Here is a 13,104-nt window from a genome sequence, read left to right on the forward strand (position 1 = left end):
TATTTCTTTATTCGTCTTTGTCATTCTTTAAGAGTGTATGTACTGGTTACATCAAGATATGTTTTGGTTGTTAGTACTTATTTTAATTTGTTTGGTCACATACTTAATAACAAGTAAAACATTATTTATGTGAAGTCCTTGTTTTATTTTAAAATTCTCTTTGTGGATATTAGAATCAAAGCAAGCACACTGTAACCTGTGCTTAAGCACAAGAGAATTGGGAGGGGTTTTTTAACTGTTTTATTTTTTAAATTGCTGTAAAAAATTGTAGGCCAGCTACATCCAGTAGTAGGTTTGGGTTAGAGTTTAGGGGTTGTGATATACTATTTTTAAAAATCCATGATCATCTGGGATGATATTTTGTGTATATATATTTTGTAAAGTTCTAATTAATTCAGCAAATCTTTTGAAATTGCTGATGTTTTAAATTATAAAAACTTTTTAGTTCTGCTTCATAGAAATTACATGTTTTTGTAATTATTCATTGATTTTCTTTCACTGTTCTTAAATTTAATGTGTTGGGACCTAAAACAATTCAATTTACCAGTCTTTAAAGTAACATTCAGGAAAACAAAAACAGGCCTTTGCTATTTAAAATAGTCTCAGTAAGTCCAGACTTTCCTTGTTGTCAGAGAAGTGTTAGTTAAGTATTAAAAGAAAAATATTATACCTTTTGGTATATAGAAAAGCATGTACATCCATTATAAACATACTATTAGCCACAGCAAACCACACTTGCCTATCTATAATAAAAATGTGCTTTAAAATCTTTTTTGGTGGTATTTGTTTTTCTCCCTTTTTACCGTATCCTTTTATTATATATAATAGCCCTTCTGGCGTAGACCTTCTGTACTATATATATTTCATTACCAGAAAGTATCTATTGCATACCTATAAAAGGATTATAGGGCCTATATCCTACTTGTACAAAATGAGGTCATGGCACAGAAATAAACTCTCTCATATACTCTCTCAAATCAGTTGGAAACTGATTTCCAACAAGGGTGCCAAGACCATTCAGTGGAACAAGGACAGTTCTTTCAACAAATAGTTCTGGGGAAACAACTGGATATCCACATGCAAAAGAATGAAGTTGGACCCTTATCTTACATCATATACAAAAATTGACTCAAAATGATGAAAACTATTACTGTAAGCCACATTTGGAATAATATCAAAATTTTAAAAAATAACTTAAAATGGATCAAAGTCCTAAATGTAAGAGCTAAAACTATAAAACTCTTAAAACTTAGGTGAAAGGCTTCATGACATTAGATTTGGCAATGATTTCTTGGAGCTGACACCAAAAGGACATTCAACAAATGAAAACAATAAATTGGACTACAGCAAAACTTAAAACTTCTGTGCATCAAAGGACACTATCAAGAGAGTGAAAAGACATCCCACTGAATGGGAGAAAATATTTGCATATTTTATGTTCGATAAGGGATTAATATCCAAAATATATGAAAAACTCTTAAAACCCCACACAAAAAACAAACAAACAAAAAGCCCCAAGCAACCCAATTTAAAAATGGGCAAGGGACTTCCCTGGTGGGCCTGTGGGTAAGACTCCGTGCTCCCAATGCAGGGGGCCTGGGTTCGATCCCCGATCGGGGAACTAGATCCCACATGCATGCCACAACTAAGAGTCTGCATGCTGCAACGAAGATCCCGTGTGCCACAACTAAGACCCAGTGCAGCCAAAATAATAAATAAATAAATAAAAATGGGCAAAAGACTTAACAGACATTTCTCTGAAGAAGATATACAATGGCCAACAAATGAAAAGATGCTCAACATCACTAGTCATTAGGTACAAATCAAAACCATAGTTAGATACCACTTTTTACCCATTAAGATGGCTATTACCATCCCCCCAAAAGAGGAAAATAACAAGTGCTGGTGAAGATATGGAGAAATTGGAACCCTTATACATTGCTGGTGGGAATGTATTATGGTATAGCCACCGTGGAAAATAGTTTGGCAGTTCCTCGAAAGTTAAAGATAGAATTACCATATATGACCCAGTAATTCTACTTCACATATATACCCAAAAGAATTGAAAAAAGGGACTCAAACAGATATTTGTACACCAGTGTTCACAGACGTATTATTCAGAAGAGCCAAAAGGTTGAAACAACCCCAATGTGCATCAACAGATGAAATGATAAAATATGGTAGGTACATATCATTCAGCCTTAAAAAGGAATGAAATTCTGATATATGCTCCAACATTGATGTACCTTGAAAACATTATGCTATGTGAAATAAGCCAGACCAAAAGGGAAAATACTGTATGATTCCACTTATAGGAAGTACCAAGAACAGACAAATTCATAAACAGAAAATACAATAGAGGTCACCAGAGGCTGAGTGGGGTAGGAATGAGGAATTGTTTTTTAATGAATGTAGAGTTTCTGTTTGGAATGATTACAAAGTTCTGGAGATGGGTGGTAATGATGGTTGCACATCAATATGAATACGCTTAATGCAACTGAATTGTACACTTAAAATGATTAAAATGACCAATTTTATGTTGTGTACTTTACCACAATTTTTAAAATGGGGCTATGGCAAAGATGTCCGATTTCCTGCTTGAGAAACACAAATGTTTTTTAAAAGGAGCCAAGACTGATTCTAAATGAAAGAACCCATAGTTTATACTCGTTTCAGTTTATATGCTATACCTTCTGTTTACCCTCCCCCCAAAAAAAACTTATATCAGCGACATAAATGATTTTCCTAGGTATCATTTAGGAAATATATATAAAACAAATTCCTTACTTTGTGTTTGTTTTGTTCCTGAAATATTAAATTTAAAGCAAATTTTAATCAACTTATTTATACGCAGTATAGTCTGGTGTTTTAAGAGTACTCTGAGGGTAAGCTATGTGACTTTGCGTGTATTATATATTCTTCATTGCCCCAGTTTCTTCACTGTAAAATGGGGACAATAAAAGTAAAAATCTATACTTGTTAGGGTTCTCCAGAGAAATAGAAACAGTACGAGAAATAGACAAATGAAAGATAACAAATAAATTGATGAGAGATGACTAGACATAGATTTAATATATATAATAATATACATATAACATTACATAATAAAACATATAAATGTGTTTTAAATATATACTGTATTTAATATTAATATGTTAAATTGTAATTAAAATTATATTAAAGTTAATATATTAATAATATATTAATTATATATATTATATGGAGATTTATTATGATGAGTTGGCTCACATGATTCTGGAAGCTGAGATGTCCCACAACCTGCAAGCTAGAAACCCAGGAAAGCCAGTGGGGTAATTCATTTAAGTCTGAAGGGCTGAGAACCAATGGTTTAAAACCCAGTTTGGGGGCTAGAGAAGATGAGATATCCCAACTCAAGCATGCAGACAGAAAGCAAAGAGGGGCAAATTCCTCCTTCCTTTGCCATTTCTACTCAGGCCATCCACGGACTGGGTGATGCCCACACACATGGAGGCAGCATTTTACTTTACCGAGTCTACTGGTTGAAATCCTACTCCCATCCAGAAACACCCTGTCAGACACACCCAGAAAAAAATTTTAACCTGGTCACCCTGTGACCAGTCAAACTGACACATAAAATGAACCACCACACTATCTTACCTGGAATGAAACAGAAATGTAGTTCTTTCTGTAGGAAGCAAAAAGGTGGTTTGCTCATTTGGTAACTCTGCAATAAGCAAAGAGAGTGAATGCTGCTAATGGCAAAGAAATGATTTGAGCAGTAGGAATACGTTTGGAAGCAGGCACTCTGGCAAACCTCACTTTCTAACCAAAATGTATGAGTTTGGCCCTCTCACACAAGACTAGCAGTTTCAAAAATAAGTGTAAGCTAAGCCTTCAATGTATAGTGCTCTGTCCTATTAAAGCATAACTTTTCACTATGACCTACACAGTAATTGGCTATGGTAAGTTTGATGAAGTCACTGTCACCTAAGCCTAGGTACACAATTATGCAATCTGTGTGCTTTGGATTCAGAGTCCTGGTATAATTCAAAGTCAAATTAGAGAAATGGCACCTCTGTAGAGAAGAGCAACTGGCAGGGAGTCTGAACTATCATCTTGGCTGTACCTAGCGGGGAAATTTTAGGACTGCACACAAGTACAAAAAATAATCTCACTGACAATCCACTAAAAATAATTTGATTTTGCTGGGTATCTAGTTCAGGACAAATTTAGAGTTGGAATCAAGAAAACTTCTCACTTCTTGAAGCAAACACTGGAAATCCAGCTTCATGAAAAAGCCATTCTTCATTAAGGGATAAAGATCTCCCTCATCCATTAGAAAAGAAGAAACTTTAGGGGCTCAAGATGGCGGAGTAGTAGGACGGGGAACTCACCTCCTCCCACAAATACATCAAAAATACATCTACAAAGGTAACAATTCTCAAAGAACACCTAGTGAACACTAGCAGAAGACCTCAAACACCTGAAAGGACAAGAAAGAGCTCCAGGTAACTGGGAAGGACAAAAGGAAAAAAAAAGAAAAAAAAGAGGAAGCAAGATGGGACCTGTGCCCCTGGGAGGGAGCTGAAAGGAGAGAAGAGATTCCCACACCCTGGGAAGCCCCTCACAAACGGGGAGATCAGCCGCGACAGAAAAGAAACTTCAGAGGCTCAGAGGAGGCCACAACAACCAGTTTGTGGCAGGCAGAAGAGAGAGAGACCTACAGACCTACACAGACAAGTCTGTGCCACTGCCCTGAAGGCCCCAGTCTGAGACGCGCATCTGCTAGTATGGGCGGGGGTGGGGGCGGGTGCTGGAACTCGGGATTTAGAGGATAGACACGGGGAGAGGGTGGATGCTGGCTGCGCAAAGACAGCCTGAAGGGTCTGGAGTGTGGTACAGCCGCAACTGGGAGCGTTCACGTAAGAAACGCAGGCCTGCCACAGAAGCGAAGTGCCATTGTTAAGTGGCGTGCAAAGGGAGGGGCGGGGCTGCCATTATAGCCTCCTTCTCTATGAGCTGGCTCCCGCCTCCGTGGGTTCCAAGGGAGTGCACCCCATCCACCGCCTCAGCCGGCTCCCGCGCCACGCACTGCCTCGCTGCCTCAGCAGGCCCTGGGAGCAGACACCAGCAGGTTGCCCACATGCAGACGTGAAGCTGAAACTAGAGCTGAGCCATGCAACTTAGGATGCAAGGCTGAAATCTCTTCCTGTGGCTGCATGAGCCATGGATTTACACCTCTGCCACCAGCTTTGTAAATTCAGCACCTGTGGGACACCTGAAGACAGTGGGTGCTCCCGCAGCTGGGACAGGTCTGGCCTTCGCAGCTGTGGGCTTTGTGGGCATGTGCACACGGGGGCTGGGCCAGGCCAGGGTCTCAGCTGCCTCCATAGCTCCCAAAGCAGGTCCAGTTGCACAACTACTGCAGTCCTGGGACCTGACTTCAGTGGACCTGTGCTGGTGGCCTTGTGAAAACAATGCCTGAAAGACACCAGGGCTGATTGCCAGAATTTCCACAGTTGAGGCAGGGCCAATGGCAGTCCAACAACAGTGTCCTCTGTGAGCCCACAGAACAGGTGAAAGGTGACATAGCAGAGGATACTCACTGGTGAACAGCTCTGGTGGAGGAATACTCAGCAGCTCCTCTCTTAGTGGGAGTACTCTAATCCCACCTACCTCACACTGCAGATCAGAAACACAGCTCAGAAATGTATCTGGGGGCTTCTACTCCAACAACTAGGGAGCAGACCCTGCCCCTGACAGGGCAGTGACAACCACAGAGCCAAGAGGAGGTCCTGCTCAATATCCAGTGCAGGCTCTAGTCATCACAACACCAGTCACACCTCTTATCCAGGGGATAACGACCAGCATACACTGAGGAAAGAGGCAGCAGCATCCATACGATAAACAGTCCTCACACACACAAAAATAGTAAACCCACACAGGCTACGCAGGGACGCTGCCACATAAAATAGCCCTCCAAGACCACAGTAGATAAGTGTTTCTCCTAAACTCATAGTGCAAGAGAAATATAAATATTTATATATTTCTAAGCAGATGAGCCACCCCCAATTAAAAGATCAGAGAATTCCCCTGAAAGAACAATGAAACAGACCTCTTCAGTCTAACAGACGCAGAGTTCAAAAAGGAGATAATGAAAATACTGAAGGAATTAAGAAAGGCCATCAACAGAAATGCAGATTACTGTAAAAAGTAACTAGAAGCTGTAAGGTGGAGCCAAGAAAAATTATAAAATTCATTTGCAGAGATGAAAACTAAACTAAAGGCAACGAATAGCAGAATGAATAATGCAGAACAAATAAGTGATGGGGAAGATAGAACAATGGAAATCACCCAATTAGAACAGCAGAAAGAAACCCAAATGAAAAAAAAAAATGAAAGCAATATGAGAGACCTATGGGATAATATAAAGCATGCCAGTCAACACATAATAGGGATCCTAGAAGTAGAAGAAAGAGAAAAAGGGACTGAAGATATATTTGAAGAAATTATGGCTAAAACTTCCCAAATCTAAAGAAAGAAACAGATATCCAGGTACAGGAAGCACAGAGGGTCCCAAACAAGATAAACCCAAACAGACCTACATCAAGACATACCATAATTTAAATGGCAAACATTACAGAACAGCAATCCAGATGGCGAAAAAGTAGGGCATGGGCCCTCCTCCCGCAAATACATCAAAAATACATCAACATGTGGAACAATTCACAAAGAACAACTACTGAACACTGGCAGAAGACCTCAGACTTCTAAAAGGGCAAAGAAATCTCCATGTAACTGGGAAGGACAAAAGCAAAGCAAAAAAAAGAGAAAGGAATCAAGACAGGACTTGTACCCTAGGAAGGGAGCTATGAAAGAGGAAAGGTTCCTGCACCCTGGGAGGTCCCCTCACTGGCAGGGAGATGAGCCTGGACAGAGGGGGAGCTTCAGAGCCTTGGAGGAGAATGCAGCAACCGGTCTGTAGAAGACAAAACAGAGAGTGACCTGCACAGATGATTGGTACCAACGCCCTGCACTCCCCAGCCTGAGATGCTTGTCCACTGGTGTGGGTGGGGGCTGGATACTAAAGGTTGGGCTTCAGAGGTCAGACCACGGGAGAGGACTGGGGTTGGCTGCGTGGAGACAGCCTGAAGGGGCTAGACTGTGGCAACTGGAGTGTATGCGGAAGAAGCCTAAGCCAAACAGAGAGGCAAGGCGCCATTTTGGGGGGGCACAGGAGGAGAGGGGCAGGACCGCCCCTGTGTGTGCTCTCAGGCAAAAGGACACTACCAACACCAATGTGAGCTCTGGGGGGTGGGCATGAGCTGACACTGACATCGCAGGCTCCAGAGACAGAAGCAGGCCACTGCCGCTTCTGAGAGAACCAGGAGCAGGCACCATTCGCTGCTCCCACCATCCTGGGAGCACCCACGGGCTTCTGCTGAAAGACACACAAACAGGCGCCAATTGCTGCCCCTGCCGAGCATGGGCCCTGGGAGCTCGCACTACCCACTGCGCCACCGAGAGACCCCAGAGCAGGTGCCAATCAGTGCCCCCATTGGCATGGGTCCCTGGCCCCGTTGGCAAAGGTCCCTGGCCGTTATCAAGGGGATAACAGCCAGCACACAGTGAAGAAAGAGGCAGCAAGCATCCATAATAAAAGCAGCCAAAAATATTAAACCCATACAAGCTATGCAGGGACACCTCCACATATACACAGCCTTCCAAGACTACAGTAGATAATTGTTTCTCCTAAACTCACAGAGGAAAAGAAATGTAAGTAAAATGAAGAAGCAGAGGAATCATTCCCAGTTAAAAGACTTAGAGAATTCCCCTGAAGGAACAAACAATGAAACAGACCTCTTCATTCAAACAGACACAGAGTTCAAAAAGGAGGTAATGAAAATACTGAAGGAATTAAGAAAGGCTATTGACAAAAATGCAGATTACTGTAAAAAGTAACTAGAAACTATAAGGAGGAGACAAGAAAACTTATAAAACTCATCTGCCAAGATGAAAGCCAAGCTAACAACAGTGAATAACAGAATAAAAAATGCAAAAGAATAAGTGATCAGAAAGATAGAATAATGGAAGTCACCCGATCAGAACAGTACACAGAAAGCCAAATGAAAAAAAAAATGAAAGCAACATAAGACACCTATGGGATAATATAAAGTGTGCCAGTACACACATAAGAGGGATTCCAGAAGAAGAAGAAAGAGAAAAGGGGATTGAAAATGTATTTGAATAAATTATGTCTCAATACTTGCCAAACCTAAAGAAAGAAACAGATAACCAGATACAAGAAGCATAGAGGGTCCCAAACAAGATAAACCCAAACAGACCTACACCAAGACATATTATAAGAAAAATGGCAAAAGTTAAAGAGAGAATTCTTGGGCTTCCCTGGTGGCGCAATGGTTGAGAGTCCGCCTGCCGATGCAGGGGACACGGGTTCGTGCCCCGGTCCGGGAAGATCCCACATGCCGCGGAGCGGCTGGGCCCATGAGCCATGGCTGCTAAGCCTGTGCGTCTGGAGCCTGTGCTCTGCAACGGGAGAGGCCACAACAGTGTGAGGCCCGTGTGTCGCAAAAAAAAAAAAAAAAAAAAAAAAAAAGTTAAAGAGAGAATTCTAAAAGCAGCAAGAGAAAAGCAAAGAGTTAATTACAAGAGAACCCCAATAAAGCTATCAGCTGATTTCTCTACAGAAATGCTGCAGGCCAGAAGGGAGTGGCAAAATATATTCAAAATCTTGAAAGGGAAAAATGTGCAACTTAGAATACTCTATCCAGCAAGATTATCACTTAGAACAGGAGAAAGAATTTCTCAGACAAGCAAAAACTACAAAAGAATACAGCAATACTAAACCTATCCTAAAAGAAGTAGTGAAAGGTCTTCTCTAAATAGAAAAGAAGCAAGAAGATATAGGAAAGAGAAAATCACAATTGGAAAGTAAATCATGTAATTAAGCCACTATACAGATCAAAAAGAAAAAAACCTCTGTGAAAGCAATGATAAACACAAGGAACAGCAAAGTAAACATGAAAATGTAAAAGAGGACATTAAAATCATAAAACGTGGGGTAGAAGAGTAAGAAAATGTAGATTCTTTTTTTTTAGAATGTGTTTGAGCCTACATGACTATCAATCTAAAGCAAGTAGATACAGGTAGGGGTTAACATACTTGAAAAACAGGGTAACCACAAACCGAAAACATACAATAGATTCACAAAAATCAAAAAGAAGAAAACAAAAGCATAAAATAAAAGGAAATTATCAAACCAAAAAAGAAAAAGAAAAAGAAAGGAACAAAGAAGAAACATAGAATCAACTGGGAAACAAGGTTTAAAATGGCAATAAATAAATATCTATCAATAATTACATTAAATGTCAATGGACTAAATGCTCCAATCAAAAGACACAGAGTGCGAGATTGGATAAAAAAACAAGAGCCTACAATATGCTGCCTACAAGAAACCCACTTTAGTGCAAAGGACACACATAAATTGAAAGTGAGAGGACGGAAAAAGATATTTCATGCAAACAGAAATGACAAGAAAGTGGGGGTCGCCATACACATATCAGACAAAATAGACTTTAAAACAAAGGCTATAAAGAAAGATAAAGAAGAACACTATATAATGATAAAAGGATCAATACAAGAAGAGGATTCTACACTCCATATACATGTGCCTAGTATAGGAACACCTAATACACAAAACAAATACTAACAGACATAAAGGGAAAAACTGATGGGAATACAATAATAGCAGGAGACTTTAACCCCACTCACGTCAATGGACAAATCTTCAAGACAGAAAATCAATGAGGCAACAGAGATCCTAAATGATGCAATAGAACAGTTAGACTTAATTGATATTTTCAGGATATTATATCCCCCCCCAAAAAAACAGAATACACATTCTTTTCAAGTGCACATGGAACATTCTCTAGGACTGACCACATAACTAGGGCACAAAACAAAACCCAACAAATTTAAGAATACAGAAATTACTTCAAGCATCTTCTCTGACCACAAAAACATGAAATTAGAAATCAACCACAGAAAAGGAAACAAGAAAAAAAAACTCACATGGAGACTAAACAACATGATACTAAAATACCAATGGGTCAACAATGAAATCAAAGAGAAAATTAAAAAATACCTTGAGACAGGGCTTCCCTGGTGGCACAGTGGTTGAGAGTCCGCCTGCCGATGCAGGGGACACGGGTTCATGCCCCGGTCTGGGAGGATCCCACATGCCACGGAGCAGCTGGGCCCGTTAGCCATGGCCGCTGGGCCTGCGCATCCGGAGCCTTTGCTCCGCAATGGGAGAGGCCACAACAGTGAGAGGCCAGCGTACCACAAAAAAAAAAAAAAAAAAAAAAAAAAAAAACCTTGGGACAAATGACAATGAAAACACAACCTTACAAAAATCTATGGGATGCAGTGCAGCAAAAGCAATTCTTGGTGGGAAGTTCATAGTCATATAGGCCTTGCTCAAAAAACAAGAAAAATCTCAAATAAACAACCTAACCTGCCACCCAAAAGAATTAGAAAAAGAACAAACAAAACCTAAAGTCAGCAAAAGAAAGGAAATAACGAAGATCAGAGAGAAAGTAATATAAAATAGAGACTAAAAATAGAAAAAAAAGTCAATAAAACCAAGAGGTGGTTCTTTGAAAGGGTAAACAAGGGCTTCCCTGGTGGTGCAGTGGTTGAGAGTCCGCCTGCCGATGCAGGGGACATGGGTTCGTGCCCCAGTCCGGGAGGATCCCACATGCTGCGGAGTGGCTCGGCCTGTGAGCCATGGATGCTGAGCCTGCACATCCAGAGCCTGTGCTCCACAATGGGAGAGGCCACAACAGTGAGAGGCCTGCGTACTGCAAAAAAAAAAAAAAAAGGGTAAACAAAATTGACAAACCTCTGGCCAGGCTCACCAGAAGAAAAGAGAGAGAACCCAAATAAACAAAATAAAAATGAAAGAGGAGAAATCACAACTAATACCACAGAAATACAAAAAAACATAAGAAAATAATATGCAAAATTATATGCCAAATAATTTGACAACCTAGAATAGACAACTTTCTAATAATATACATCCTACCAATAATGAATCAAGAAGAAGTGGATAACATAAACAGACTGATCACTAGAAGTAAAATAGAATCTGTAATAAAAGATAAAAAAATAAATCTCCCTACAAACAAAAGTACAGGACCAGATGTCTTCATAGGCAAATTCTACCAAACATACAAAGAAGAACCTACACTGATCCTTCTCAAAATCTTCCAAAAAGGTTGAAGAGGAAAGAACAATCCCAAAGACATTCTATGACACCACCATCACCCTGATACCAAAATCAAACAAAAATACCACCAAAAAACAAAATTAGAGGCCTATATATTTGATGAATATAGATGCAAAATTCTCAACAAACTACTAGCAAACTGAATCCAACAACACATAAAAAAGATCATACAGCTTCAGGATGGTGGAGGAGTAAGATGTGGAGATCACCTTCCTACCCACAAATACATTAAAAATACATCTACACGTGGAACAGCTCCTACAGAACACCTACTGAATGCTGGAAGAAGACCTCAGACCTCCCAAAAGATGCCAGAGGGCGACCTACACACAGAGGTGGGGCCAAAACGATCAAGAGATCAATCCAAGAAGAAGATATAACAATGGTAAACATTTATGCACCCAACATAGGAGCACCTCAATACATAAGGCAAGTGCTAACAGCCATAAAAGGAGAAATTGACATTAACACAATAAGAGTAGGGGACTGTAACACCCCACGTTCACCAATGGACAGATCAACCAAAATGCAAATAAATAAGGAAAAACAAGCTTTAAATGATACATTAAACAAGATGGGCTTAATTGATATTTATAGGACATTCCATCCAAAAAAAAAACAGAATACACTTTCTTCTCAAGTGCTCATGGAACATTCTCCAGGATAGATCATATTTCGGTCACAAATCAAGCCTCGGTAAATTTAAGAAAATTGAAATCATATCAAGTATCCATTCTGACCACAGTGCTGGGAGACTAGATATTAATTACAGGAAGAAAACTGTAAAAAATACAAACAAACGGAGGCTAAGCAATACACTACTAAATAACCAAGAGATCACTGAAGAAATCAAAGAGGAAATCAAAAAATACCTAGAAAAAAAATGACAATGAAAACACAATGACCCAAAACCTATGGGATGAAGCAAAAGCAGTTCTAAGAGGGAAGTTTATAGCAATAGAATCCTACCTCAAAAAACAAGAAAAATCTCAAATAAACAACCTAAAAATTATACCTAAAGCAATTAGAAAAAAAGAAGAAAAAAACCCAAAGTTAACAGAAGGAAAGAAATCAGAAGTATCAGATCAGAAATAAATGAAAAAGAAATGAAGGAAACAACAGCAAAGATCAATAAAACTAAAACCTGGTTCTTGGAGAAGACAAACAAACTGATAAACCACTAGCCAGACTCATCAAGAAAAAAAGGGAGAAGACTCAAATCAACAGAATTAGAAGTTAAAAAGGAGAAATAACAACTGACATTGCAGAAACACAAAGGATCATGAGAGATTACTACAAGCAACTATATGCCAGCAAAATGCACAACCTGGAAGCAATGGACAAATTCTTAGAAAAGCACAACCTGCCAAGACTGAATCAGGAAGAAATAGAAAATATAAACAGACCAATCACAAGCACTGAAATTGAAACTGTGATTAAAAATCTTCCAACAAACAAAAGCCCAGGACCAGATGGCTTCACAGGCGAATTCTATCAAACATTTAGAGGAGAGCTAATACCTATCCTTCTGAAAATCTTCCAAGATACAGCAGAGCGAGACACACTCCCAAACCCATTCTACAAGACCACCATCACCCTAATACCAAAACCAGGCAAAGATGTCACAAAAAAAGAAAACTACAGGCCAATATCACTGATGAACATAGATGCAAAAATCCTCAACAAAATATTAGCAAACAGAATCCAACAGCACATTAAAAGGATCATACACCATGATCAAGTGGAGTTTGTCCCAGGAATGCAAGGATTCTTCAATATACACAAATCAATCAATGTGATACACCATATTA

General features: G+C 39.7%; 1 long non-coding RNA gene across 2 annotated transcripts in view; it reads right to left on the reverse strand.

The window, feature by feature from the left end:
- Positions 1-13,104, reverse strand: part of LOC308609221 — a 114,400-nt gene that overhangs the window by 65,198 nt on the left and 36,098 nt on the right. The window lies entirely within an intron of this gene.

The sequence above is a fragment of the Mesoplodon bidens genome (genome assembly GCF_964165515.1).
Source record: "Mesoplodon bidens genome assembly, chromosome: 2".
Lineage (NCBI taxonomy): Eukaryota > Metazoa > Chordata > Mammalia > Artiodactyla > Ziphiidae > Mesoplodon > Mesoplodon bidens.